Source organism: Acartia tonsa, chromosome 14, assembly GCF_053477335.1.
Source record: "Acartia tonsa isolate MP-2025a chromosome 14, ASM5347733v1, whole genome shotgun sequence".
NCBI lineage: Eukaryota > Metazoa > Arthropoda > Copepoda > Calanoida > Acartiidae > Acartia > Acartia tonsa.
In genome coordinates, this window is record NC_137273.1 from 21563751 (window position 1) to 21576544 (window position 12794).

General features: G+C 35.6%; 1 protein-coding gene and 1 non-coding gene across 3 annotated transcripts in view; both read right to left on the reverse strand.

The window, feature by feature from the left end:
- Positions 1-12794, reverse strand: part of RpL19 (ribosomal protein L19) — a 249838-nt gene that overhangs the window by 121924 nt on the left and 115120 nt on the right. The window lies entirely within an intron of this gene.
- On the reverse strand, positions 9837-9908 carry TRNAT-UGU (transfer RNA threonine (anticodon UGU)). The gene has a single exon. It is a non-coding gene; the product is annotated as a tRNA-Thr (tRNA).

The following is a 12794-nucleotide window of genomic DNA, read 5'->3' on the forward strand; positions in this document are numbered from 1 at the left end:
TATAATTTTGGGTACCAGTATAAAACTTTGGGTACTAGAATAAAACTTTGGGTACCAGAATAAACTTTGGGTACCAGTATAAAACTTTGGGTACCAGTATAAAACTTTGGGTACCAGTATAAAACTTTGGGTTCTAGTATAAAACTTTTGGTACAAGTATAAAAGTTTGGGTACCAGAATAAAATTTGAGTACTAGTCTAAAACTTTGGGTACCTGTATAAAAACTTTGGGTACCAGTATAAAACTTTGAGTACTAGTATAAAACTTTGGGTACTAGAATAAAACTTTGGATACCAGAATAAAATTTGAGTACTAGTATATAATTTTGGGTACTAGTATAAAACTTTGGGTACCAGTATAAAACTTTGGGTACCAGTATAAAATTTTGGGTACCAGTATAAAACTTTAGGTACCAGTATAAAACTTTGGGTACCAGAATAAAACTTTGGGTACCAGTATAAAATTTTGGGTACCAGTATAAAACTTTGGGTACCAGTATAAAACTTTGGGTACCAGTATAAAATTTTGGGTACCAGTATAAAACTTTGGGTACCAGTATAAAACTTTGGGTACCAGAATAAAACTTTGGGTACCAGTATAAAATTTTGGGTACCAGTATATAAAACTTTGGGTACCAGTATAAAACTTTGTGTACCAGTATAAAACTTTGGGTTCTAGTATAAAACTTTGGGTACCAGTAAAAAACTTTGCGTACCAGTAAAAAACTTTGGGTACCAGTGTAATTTTTAGTACCAGTATAAAACTTTGGGTACCAGTTTAAAACTTTGGGTACCAGTTTAAAACTTTGGGTACCAGAATAAAATTTGAGTACTAGTCTAAAACTTTGGGTACCTGTATAAAAACTTTGGGTACCAGTATAAAACTTTGAGTACTAGTATAAAACTTTGGGTACTAGAATAAAACTTTGGATACCAGAATAAAATTTGAGTACTAGTATATAATTTTGGGTACTAGTATAAAACTTTGGGTACCAGTATAAAACTTTGGGTACCAGTATAAAATTTTGGGTACCAGTATAAAACTTTGGGTACCAGTATAAAACTTTGGGTACCAGAATAAAACTTTGGGTACCAGTATAAAATTTTGGGTACCAGTATAAAACTTTGGGTACCAGTATAAAACTTTGTGTACCAGTATAAAACTTTGGTTACCAGTAAAATTTGGGTACCAGACTAAAACTTTGGGTACCAGACTAAAACTTTGGGTACCAGTATAAAACTTTGAGTACCAGTATAAAACTTTGGGTACCAGAATAAAATTTGAGTACTAGTATATAATTTTGGGTACCAGTATAAAACTTTGGATACTAGAATAAAACTTTGGGTACCAGAATAAACTTTGGGTACCAGTATAAAACTTTGGGTACCAGTATAAAATTTGGGTACTAATTCTGAATCAAACATTTGAAAAAATCCTGCTGTCCTCCCCCCTCTTCCCTCCACTCTTATTCTCACAACCCCTAACCACCCTCAACTCTCCAAAAAATGTCCTAGAATGCATTTAAAAAATCCAATTTAGCCGAAGCCTCAGCTGCAAAGCTTATTTTATAATCAGCCATAAGATCAGCCGCAAGGCTTAATATTGTATTCAGCCGCAGCCGCATTCAGCTGCGCGGCTGAATTTAATTCAGCCACAGCCTCAGCCGCACGGCTTTCAGTAAGCCGCAGCCTCAGAATCAGCCGCGAGGCTTAATTATGTTATCAGCCACTCTCAGCCTCAGCCTCACTCAGCCGCGCGGCTTAATTTTCCAATCAGCCACTGTAAGCCGCAGCCGCTATGAGCCGCGCGGCTTTCAGTAAGCCGCAGCCTCAGCCACAAATCCTTCAGCCACTGTAAGCCTCAGCCACCCTCAGCCACTGTAAGCCTCAGCCGCTCGAAGCCTCAGCCACAAAATTCCAATTCAGCCACTGTAAGCCTCAGCCACCCCAATTCTTATTAAGCCTCAGCCGCATTCAGCCGCAGCCACTCTCAGCCGCACTAAGCCTCAGCCACTCTCAGCCTCAGCCACTTCCATAACTTTAAGCAGCCGCAGCCGCAGCCGCAAATTAGGATTCAGCCGCAGCCGCAGCCGCAGCCGCGCAGCTGATAGCGCGGCTTCCGAACCCTGCAATAAACTATTTCAATTAGAGACAATAAATTAATATTTAAATTCAAAGCAATAATTTTTTATTTTACATGATTACTTTTGTAATGTTTTGCCGCCATTATAAAACATGAAAAATGAATAATAATAAATCAATATATAATCAAAGTAAGTAAATAAACAAAATTATAAAATTCAAAAAATTTTAATTTAAAAAGTCACACAGTGATAAGACATTAAAGTAAAAATTATAGTTTTCATAAATTTTATTATGTTTTTCCCAATTTTTTTAATGATTTTTATTTTTAATGATTTTTTAAAAGTTAGATATAATTATCCTTATAATAAAGTAACTGTGTGTCTGTGTGTTTGTTCCGAAGGATCTTGCTAACCACTGAACCGATCGGGTCCTCCTTAACAGGGTAGCTTCTCATAGGTCTCGGGAAGGTTTATAACTATTTTGGGGGAGGGTACTTTAACCCTCCCAAGAGCTAAATCAACATGAGACAAAGGTTGTTGTTTTACAGCCTTTGTTAACATGTCTAAGTCTATAAGATAGAAAAAAATATTGTTTCAGTGGTCAGTCTCAAACCACTCACCTTGAAACTTGACATCTGAAACCTGACGCTTTAACCAAAAGAGGTACATCAGCATTGGACAAAGATTATTGTTTTACAGTCTTAGTTTACATGCTAAAGAGAGAGAGAGAGAGAGAGAGAAAAGTACATATAAAAAACATAGATTTCATGACAAAGGAAAAATAAAAAAATAAAACGCAGCATTATTTATATAAAAACCCACCCCTGTTTATGTTACAACATGTTGCGGTGAACACAACATGTTTTCAAAAACATATTCATTGTCGTCTTTTTAAAAAAAATCTAAAGAGGTCGAAATAAAGTGTATGAATTAAAATTTCAGTTTGTAAAGGTTATTAAATAAATTTTAAATTGGTTATTAAACCATGCCAATATGAGGTGGCTTTTTAGAAAAAGAATGCCACAAAAGGATTTTATAGTAATATAGAGCGTATTTTATATTGTAAAACCAAAAAAAGTAAATAAAGTATTGAATAAACCTAGCCAATAGCGAGATAGTTATATCGAGCCAACTCTAGTATATATATATTGGGTTGAATCCCGTGTGGACTGAATTCCATGGGTTGAGTCCCATTTGGACTTAATTCCGTGGGTTAAGTCCCGTACGGACTTAATTCTGTGGGTTGAGTCCCGTATAGACTTAATTCCGTGGGTTGAGTCCCGTATGGACTGAATTCCGTGAGTTGAATCCCGTATGGACTGAATTCCGTGGGTTGAGTCCAGTGTGGGCTGAATTCCGTGTTGGCTGAATCCCGTTGGGTTGAATCCCTCTGGGCTGAATTTCGTGAGTTGAATCCTGTGTGGACTGAATTCCAATGGAACCAGCCAGGATCCAATGATGCACAGGGGAAGCATCACTGAAGAAAAAACGCGTAAAATAGATCTTTTTTGCGCATTTCTCTGCACTGCGAGATAATTATGCATTATTGATTCATGGCTTTTCCAGATTATTTGTAGGCCTTCATATGCCACTTAAAACAGTGTGCGGGCATAATCTGTACGTTCAGTCGTTTGGCAGCTAGCAGCCTTTAAAATTCATAGATTTTCGGAAATATTTTAACGTGAACTGCAGTTTATCCTCACAATGAAATATGAATATTAAAAAGTAAAAAATGTAAGGTTTCGTGATTTTCCCCCCCTCTTATATTCTTGATTAAATGCTCTTTAAATTCCTTGTCATCCTTGATATCTTTCTTTTTCGGGAACCCAAAAAATATTATTTTAAATTTTGTTGAAACTTAACTATAGTTCAATAATTTCTTAGCAAGTACTATAAAGGAAGTGTCATACAAAAGCTGACAAAAGTTCCATTTATATAAAATATAAGTAACTAGCGGCTACGCACCTAGAGGCCTCTAGGGGCACTTGAGGAGAGTCAAATGTCATAACGTTAAAAAGTAAAAAATAATTTCGTGGGAGGTAATTTTTATTTTAGTTTTTAAAAAAAAATTTTAAATTTTTTTGGGGGGGGATTTTTTTCCAGGGGAGATTTCTCTTGGGAGGGTTAAAGTACCCTCCCCCAAAATAGTTATAAACCTTCCCGAGACCTATGAGAAGCTACCCTGTTAAGGAGGACCCGATCGGTTCAGTGGTTAGCGAGATCCTTCGGAACAAACACACAGACACACAGTTACTTTATTATAAGGATAATTATATCTAACTTTTAAAAAATCATTAAAAATAAAAATCATTAAAAAAATTGGGAAAAACATAATAAAATTTATGAAAACTATAATTTTTACTTTAATGTCTTATCACTGTGTGACTTTTTAAATTAAAATTTTTTGAATTTTATAATTTTGTTTATTTACTTACTTTGATTATATATTGATTTATTATTCATTTTTCATGTTTTATAATGGCGGCAAAACATTACAAAAGTAATCATGTAAAATAAAAAATTATTGCTTTGAATTTAAATATTAATTTATTGTCTCTAATTGAAATAGTTTATTGCAGGGTTCGGAAGCCGCGCTATCAGCCGCGCGGCTGCGGCTGCGGCTGAATCCTAATTTGCGGCTGCGGCTGCGGCTGCTTAAAGTTATGGAAGTGGCTGAGGCTGAGAGTGGCTGAGGCTTAGTGCGGCTGAGAGTGGCTGCGGCTGAATGCGGCTGAGGCTTAATAAGAATTGGGGTGGCTGAGGCTTACAGTGGCTGAATTGGAATTTTGTGGCTGAGGCTTCGAGCGGCTGAGGCTTACAGTGGCTGAGGGTGGCTGAGGCTTACAGTGGCTGAAGGATTTGTGGCTGAGGCTGCGGCTTACTGAAAGCCGCGCGGCTCATAGCGGCTGCGGCTTACAGTGGCTGATTGGAAAATTAAGCCGCGCGGCTGAGTGAGGCTGAGGCTGAGAGTGGCTGATAACATAATTAAGCCTCGCGGCTGATTCTGAGGCTGCGGCTTACTGAAAGCCGTGCGGCTGAGGCTGTGGCTGAATTAAATTCAGCCGCGCAGCTGAATGCGGCTGCGGCTGAATACAATATTAAGCCTAGCGGCTGATCTTATGGCTGATTATAAAATAAGCTTTGCAGCTGAGGCTTCGGCTAAATTGGATTTTTTAAATGCATTCTAGGACATTTTTTGGAGAGTTGAGGGTGGTTAGGGGTTGTGAGAATAAGAGTGGAGGGAAGAGGGGGGAGGACAGCAGGATTTTTTCAAATGTTTGATTCAGAATTAGTACCCAAATTTTATACTGGTACCCAAAGTTTTATACTGGTACCCAAAGTTTATTCTGGTACCCAAAGTTTTATTCTAGTATCCAAAGTTTTATACTGGTACCCAAAATTATATACTAGTACTCAAATTTTATTCTGGTACCCAAAGTTTTATACTGGTACTCAAAGTTTTATACTGGTACCCAAAGTTTTAGTCTGGTACCCAAATTTTACTGGTAACCAAAGTTTTATACTGGTACACAAAGTTTTATACTGGTACCCAAAGTTTTATACTGGTACCCAAAATTTTATACTGGTACCCAAAGTTTTATTCTGGTACCCAAAGTTTTATACTGGTACCCAAAGTTTTATACTGGTACCCAAAATTTTATACTGGTACCCAAAGTTTTATACTGGTACCCAAAGTTTTATACTAGTACCCAAAATTATATACTAGTACTCAAATTTTATTCTGGTATCCAAAGTTTTATTCTAGTACCCAAAGTTTTATACTAGTACTCAAAGTTTTATACTGGTACCCAAAGTTTTTATACAGGTACCCAAAGTTTTAGACTAGTACTCAAATTTTATTCTGGTACCCAAATTTTATACTTGTACCAAAAGTTTTATACTAGAACCCAAAGTTTTATACTGGTACCCAAAGTTTTATACTGGTACCCAAAGTTTTAAACTGGTACCCAAAGTTTTATACTGGTACTAAAAATTACACTGGTACCCAAAGTTTTTTACTGGTACGCAAAGTTTTTTACTGGTACCCAAAGTTTTATACTAGAACCCAAAGTTTTATACTGGTACACAAAGTTTTATACTGGTACCCAAAGTTTTATATACTGGTACCCAAAATTTTATACTGGTACCCAAAGTTTTATTCTGGTACCCAAAGTTTTATACTGGTACCCAAAGTTTTATACTGGTACCCAAAATTTTATACTGGTACCCAAAGTTTTATACTGGTACCCAAAGTTTTATACTGGTACCCAAAATTTTATACTGGTACCCAAAGTTTTATTCTGGTACCCAAAGTTTTATACTGGTACCCAAAGTTTTATACTAGTACCCAAAATTATATACTAGTACTCAAATTTTATTCTGGTATCCAAAGTTTTATTCTAGTACCCAAAGTTTTATACTAGTACTCAAAGTTTTATACTGGTACCCAAAGTTTTTATACAGGTACCCAAAGTTTTAGACTAGTACTCAAATTTTATTCTGGTACCCAAACTTTTATACTTGTACCAAAAGTTTTATACTGGTACTAAAAATTTATACTGGTACCCAAAGTTTTTTACTGGTACCCAAAGTTTTATACTAGAACCCAAAGTTTTATACTGGTACCCAAAGTTTTATACTGGTACCCAAAGTTTTAAACTGGTACCAAAAGTTTTATACTGGTACTAAAAATTTATACTGGTACCCAAAGTTTTTTACTGGTACCCAAAGTTTTATACAGGTACCCAAATTTTATACTGGTACCCAAAGTTTTATACTGGTACCCAAAGTTTTATACAGTTACCCAAATTTTATACTGGTACCCAAATTTTATACTGGTACCCAAAGTTTTATACTGGTACCCAAAGTTTTATACTGGTACCCAAAGTTTTATACTGGTACCCAAAATTTTATACTAATACCTAAAATTTTGTTTTAATATTGGTATCCAAAGTTTTATACTGGTACCTTAAGTTTTATACGAGTACCCAAAGTTTTATACTGGTACCCAAATTTTATATTGGTACCCAAAGTTTTATACTGGTACCCAAAGTTTTATACTAGTACCCAAAATTTTATACTAATAGCCAAAAATTTATTCTGGTACCCAAAGTTTTATACTGGTACCCAAAGTTTTATACTAATAGACAAAAATTTATTCTGATACCCAAAGTTTTATACTGGTACCCAAAGTTTTATACAAGTTTTTTAGCAGTAGGAATTTATTTCAACATCTTTAGTTATGATGCAGTACAAAGCCTATCAACTCCCAGACGACGAGCCGATGCGCTACATGTTGAGCCACGGTCGAGGGTTTCTATGACATTAACTCAAGGTCCAACAACCCTGGATAACTAAGGGGAATTATATCTTTCCTTTGCGCCTGTTCATGTTGCACACCTAGCACCTAGGAACCATTTAATGTCTTCAGTTATAGCGCAGTGTCTGCGCGAGATTCGAACCTATTACATCCCTGATGACAATCAGATGCGCTACTTGTTGAACCTTGGGGAACCAATTCTTTCCTTTTCTGTATTAGTTTAAGTGACATCTATCCAGCAACCAACTTTTTTTATTGAACTACCTGCCTGAAAGTTTTATGGTAATGAGTTACGCCTGTTTATGAGTTAAGGAAATCCTCCTACTCCAACTTTACATGTTGCACACCTGCCATAGCAGTAGTAGGAACCATTTAATGTCTTCAGTTATAACGCAGTGTCTGGCCGAGATTCGAACCTATTACCTCCCTAATGACAAGCAGATGCGCTTCTTGTTGAACCTTGGATAATTACGGGGAACCAATTCTTTCCAATTTAAGTGACATCTATCCAGCAACCAACTACCTGCCAGAAAGTCCTATGGTAATGAGTTACGCCTGTTTACGAGCCAAGGAAATCATACTCTAACTTTACATGTTGCATACCTGGCATAGCTGCAGTAGGAACCATTTAACGTCTTCAGTTTTCGCGCAGTGTCTGGCCAAGATTCGAACCTATTACCTCCATGATGACAAGCAGATGCGCTACATGTTGAGCCATGGTACGCAGGTTAAATTTGTCTTAAAAATAATCGTCTTTAAAATGCTTATCATATGTACACTTGCAATAAATGTATTTGTCATAAAAACTTACCTCTTATGAAAAATGTTTTTTTACAAAAGTGCTTTTTATTACAATTATTCATGGGTATAATTTTTATGACTAACTTTTTATGTCACATAATCTTAATGAGAATGTAATTATGAAGTTATTACAAAAAATACTAAACAATAGGTACTGGAAAAAGAAGAACTGAATTAAAATAATTTTTTGGGGGGTAGGGTGATTTTTATTGGGTGTGGAGGGCCAGGGCGAGTAAATCACATTTTTAATTTTGGGGTGATGTTTAATTTTTTTTCTAAGGAAATTTTTTCCTGGTAGTGTGATGGTACCCTCCCCCAAAATAGTTGTAAACCTTCCCAGTACCTATAAGAAACTACCCTGAATAGGAGCACCATATCGGTTTAGTAGTTAGCGAGATCCTGTAGTACAAACATATAGACAGACAAACAAACAGACATCATAATACTTAATGATCTAAAAATAAGACAAATTTTCATTTTGAAATATTGGAGCTCTGATAGCTTTTTGGTACGGTAACAGCTTTGAACCATCTATCATCCGGGTTCGAATCCCAGAAGAAAAAAAAATTTGGGGGGATGAACGGTGACTTTTATTATTTTTTTATGGGAAAATAGGGGGGAGTTTGGTTGAGCACCCACCAGTTTTAATTTTAGTTTTTTAAAAAATTCAAAAACTTGGAAAAGGCAATTTAAAAAGTTTACATTAGTTCAGTAGTTATCGAATTCTTAATCTACAGACAAAATAACTCTCCATACTTTATACATTTCCCCCAAAAAATTATAAACTTTCCCTGGATCAATAAGAAGCTTCACATTACCACTTTATATTATAGAATATGTGGATATATTAAAAAAAAGAAAATTTGTTAATAAAATTATGGACCTCATTTATTGGCCAGTTCATTTATATATCCCATAAGAGGGGAGAGATGGATTAAAGGGGGTGTATGGGGGTTATTGTTATTTTAGCCAGCTGAGATTATTTCTTTATCAGAGTACATGAAAATATGGACAACATCAAAGTAATAATATATCGATTCATGTATTGCTTATAAATTCAGAAATTGTATAACATAATGATAAAGATAAAGAAACATTTTTTTTATAATAATTGCAGTTTCGAAAATAAAATCAATTTTAGTAAGCATCTTTGTAAAATAAACAAAATCGGATGATATATGATAATCATTTAACTATTTCAATCTATCGAGTACATAAAGATTATGTAGATTTTTTTGCATATTATACAGGACAATTTATTGCATTTTACAGACCTTTTTTAACCAACTTTAAAAAGTAAAATACATCGCTGTTTAAATTTTTTTTGTTAGAAAACATATTAGGATAATTTGTGTTCAAAATAAACACACACACACACCCTCCCCCCTCCTCAAATCTTAATTTAATTATTTTCATTAATTTAAAAATACTATGAAAAATGAAATATGTATAAATCTTTTTTTTTGCATAACTTTTTTAGTGTCTCTCATCAACCACAAAGTATTAAATACATTTAAAATTGAAGAAATATCTAAGTAGGAGAAGCTTAATTATATAGAACAAGTATTGCGTACCTAAACGGAAAAAATAATAGAGAAGCTACTATATAACTTGAGTATCACAAAAATTGATTGCCCCCTGTGAGGTTTGAACTCACGGTCCCTAGTTTACAAGACGAGTGCTCTACCATTGAGCTAAATAGGCCACTTGTACAAGAAAAAAAATTTAAGATAATGCAAATTCATAGTGAATATTAAGTAAATTCTGAAAAATTTGTATCTTTTAAAAACAATAAAATTAGGCAAACGTCAGTAGGGCAGTTACCCTATAAATAGTATTCAATAATATTCATAAGTATCAACATTCAAAAACGTATTGCTCCTGGTGAAATTCGAACTTATAACCCAGGCATAACAGTGTAGAAGAACCGTGCGCTAACTGATTGCGCCACTGGAGCTCTTACATTACAGGTTCAAACTTTTTGTAGTTGTTCGAGATGGTAGTTTCTATGTTGTAATTTTAAAAAAAACTTAAGATAAAATTTTTATAAAAGAATATAAAAAAATTTAAAAGTATAACATTTAAAAAAATTATTTTTGGGCGATGGAAATGTCTGACCCCCACCCCAAAATTAGCTCAAAACCATCCAATGTCAATATATATATAACTAGCGGCTACGCCCCTAGAGGCCTTTAGGGGGCACTTGAGGAAGAGAGAGAGTCAAATTTAATAACCCAATTTCTTATTTTAAATTTTTAAAGAAAAGTAAAAAAAATTTTTTTTTTAGGGGGGGGGGGCCTCCCCCCTCATTTTTAATTTTAGTTTAAAAAATTTAAAAAAAATTTTCTTTTTTTGAGGGGGGGGGGATTTTTAATTTTTTTGGGGGGTTGGGGGTGTCCCACCCCCAAAAAAATAGTTATAAACCTTCCCAGGACCTATGAGAAGCTACCCTGTTAAGGAGAACCCGATCGGTTCAGCGGTTAGAGAGATCCTTCGGTACAGACACACAGATACACAGACACATAGACATCCTGTTACTTTAGTAAAAGGATTCCTGAGAAGGACAACATTGTCAGTTCAGTGGTTGCTGAGATCTTAAGCTTCAGACAGACAAAATTAAATGAAAATTAAGCCCCGCGGCTGAATTGACGGCTGAGGCTTGTACTAATTTAGCACCTGCGGCTGCGGCTGGGGCTTACAATATCTCAGCCGCGCGGCTGTGTCAAAGCTGCGGCTGAATTAAAAAAATTAAGCTGCGGCTGAGGCTGCGGCTTACAAATATCAAGCCGCGCGGCTGCGGCTGCGGCATAATTATAACTTTGCAGCTGCGGCTGAGGCTTTCTTGAAGCCGCGCGGCTGAGTGCGGCTGCGGCTTCAAATTATTAACAGCCGCGCGGCTGAGTGTGGCTGAGGCTTCCCCAACTATAAGCCGCGCGGCTGATTGCGGCTGAGGCTTAGAGGGGCGTTGGCTGAATGAGGCTTAGTGCGGCTGAGGCTTAATGTGGCTGAATTGGAGTTTTGTGGCTGAGGCTTACAGTGGCTGAGGCTTACAGTGGCTGAATGCGGCTGAGGCTTACAGTGGCTTATGTTTTCTTTAAGCCGCGCGGCTGCGACTAAGGCTGAGGCTTATTGGGTGGCTGAGGAAGCCGCGCGGCTGATTTTGAGGCTTCTCGTAAGCCGCGCGGCTGATGGTGGCTGAGGCTGAGGCTGCGGCTGCGGCTTCCGAACCCTGGTTTATTGTCTTTATATATTGTAAAACAGAATAAATTGACTTTAATACTTTAGTTGAAATATAAACGATAAAGTAAAAACATTAGAACAAAGTTAATTCTTTTGTTAGTTCCTCTACTTTATTTCATAAATAGCGGCTTCGATTTTTGTTGTCTTCTTGGGGAAGGGGGGGGGGGGGGCGTTAATCGACGACCCTTCCATTTTAATTTTAGTTTAAGAAAAATAAAAAATAGACAAACAGAGATCATTTTAATATCTTATAAAAATTATTTATGTGAAATTTTTATGCATGTCTCCTGTTTGATAAAGAATTGCCGACTATAAGTCAGTCAAAGTCATGTTTTGCTTCCTTCACTGTTCACCCTTTTATTAAACAACCTTTGTTTTTAGGTCCACTTTTATAAAGATTCTAAACGGCTGCAATTTTCTTATTTTTTAAAATAGAAGAACAATTATTTTTTGGAAATTTTTTATGTGAATTTAATCTAAAAAATGTCAAGACATAAATTTCGGTGGTGGCAGCTGTATTTGGCTGCTGCGAGTTGCAGTCGGCGGGAAAACGGCTGCGGAATTTTAATATGTCATGTAGACATGTTAGAAAAGCTTAAGTTTAAAATTTGAAGTATCTAAGTAAAAAATTGCGGTCACAAGAGATTAAAGATTAAGAAATTGCTGGAGACCTGGTGGATAAGGACCTGAAATCGACTTGAACGTCTATATTTGATATTAGGATACACTATAATTAGATATATTTGTATTTTGGTAACATAAAATGCTTTAATAAAGTAAAATTTTTTTGCTCTTTACCTTGATGTCTCTGTCAGGTTTGCTGACATCCTGTGCACGCCAGGAAGGAGTAATTAAAAAATTCCAACTCTCAGGTATATGTCACACCCATATTTAAAAAGTCACATAGTTATGGCCCCTACTTTTTGCAGAAAATTCGGTAGCAAAAAACAGGAGTGGTGGACATTACACAAATGAAAATGTCTCAAGATACTCATATAAGCATACAAAAGAAGCCTGATTTAAAAACAGAAAACCAAAGTAAAATTAGACAGGTATAAATAAGTATGATTAAAGCCTAAATATTTTTATTTGGAAGGGTATTAACCCCTAATCGCTCAAAGGAAATATGAATTTTTAGATGATTATATTTATTATTCTTTTCGTCCTGAGAGTTTTTTTTATTTGAACCTAGAAATCTCTAAAATAATTTGTGCGATTTAGATGTCCATTTTAGGGAAGCTTATTTCTGTCTTAGAGTGGTTTTAGGATTTACCTTACTTCCCCCACCTTCCCCTAAAGGCAATAAGCAAGCAACTAGTTGTGTTTAATTATGTAATTTATCTATTTACT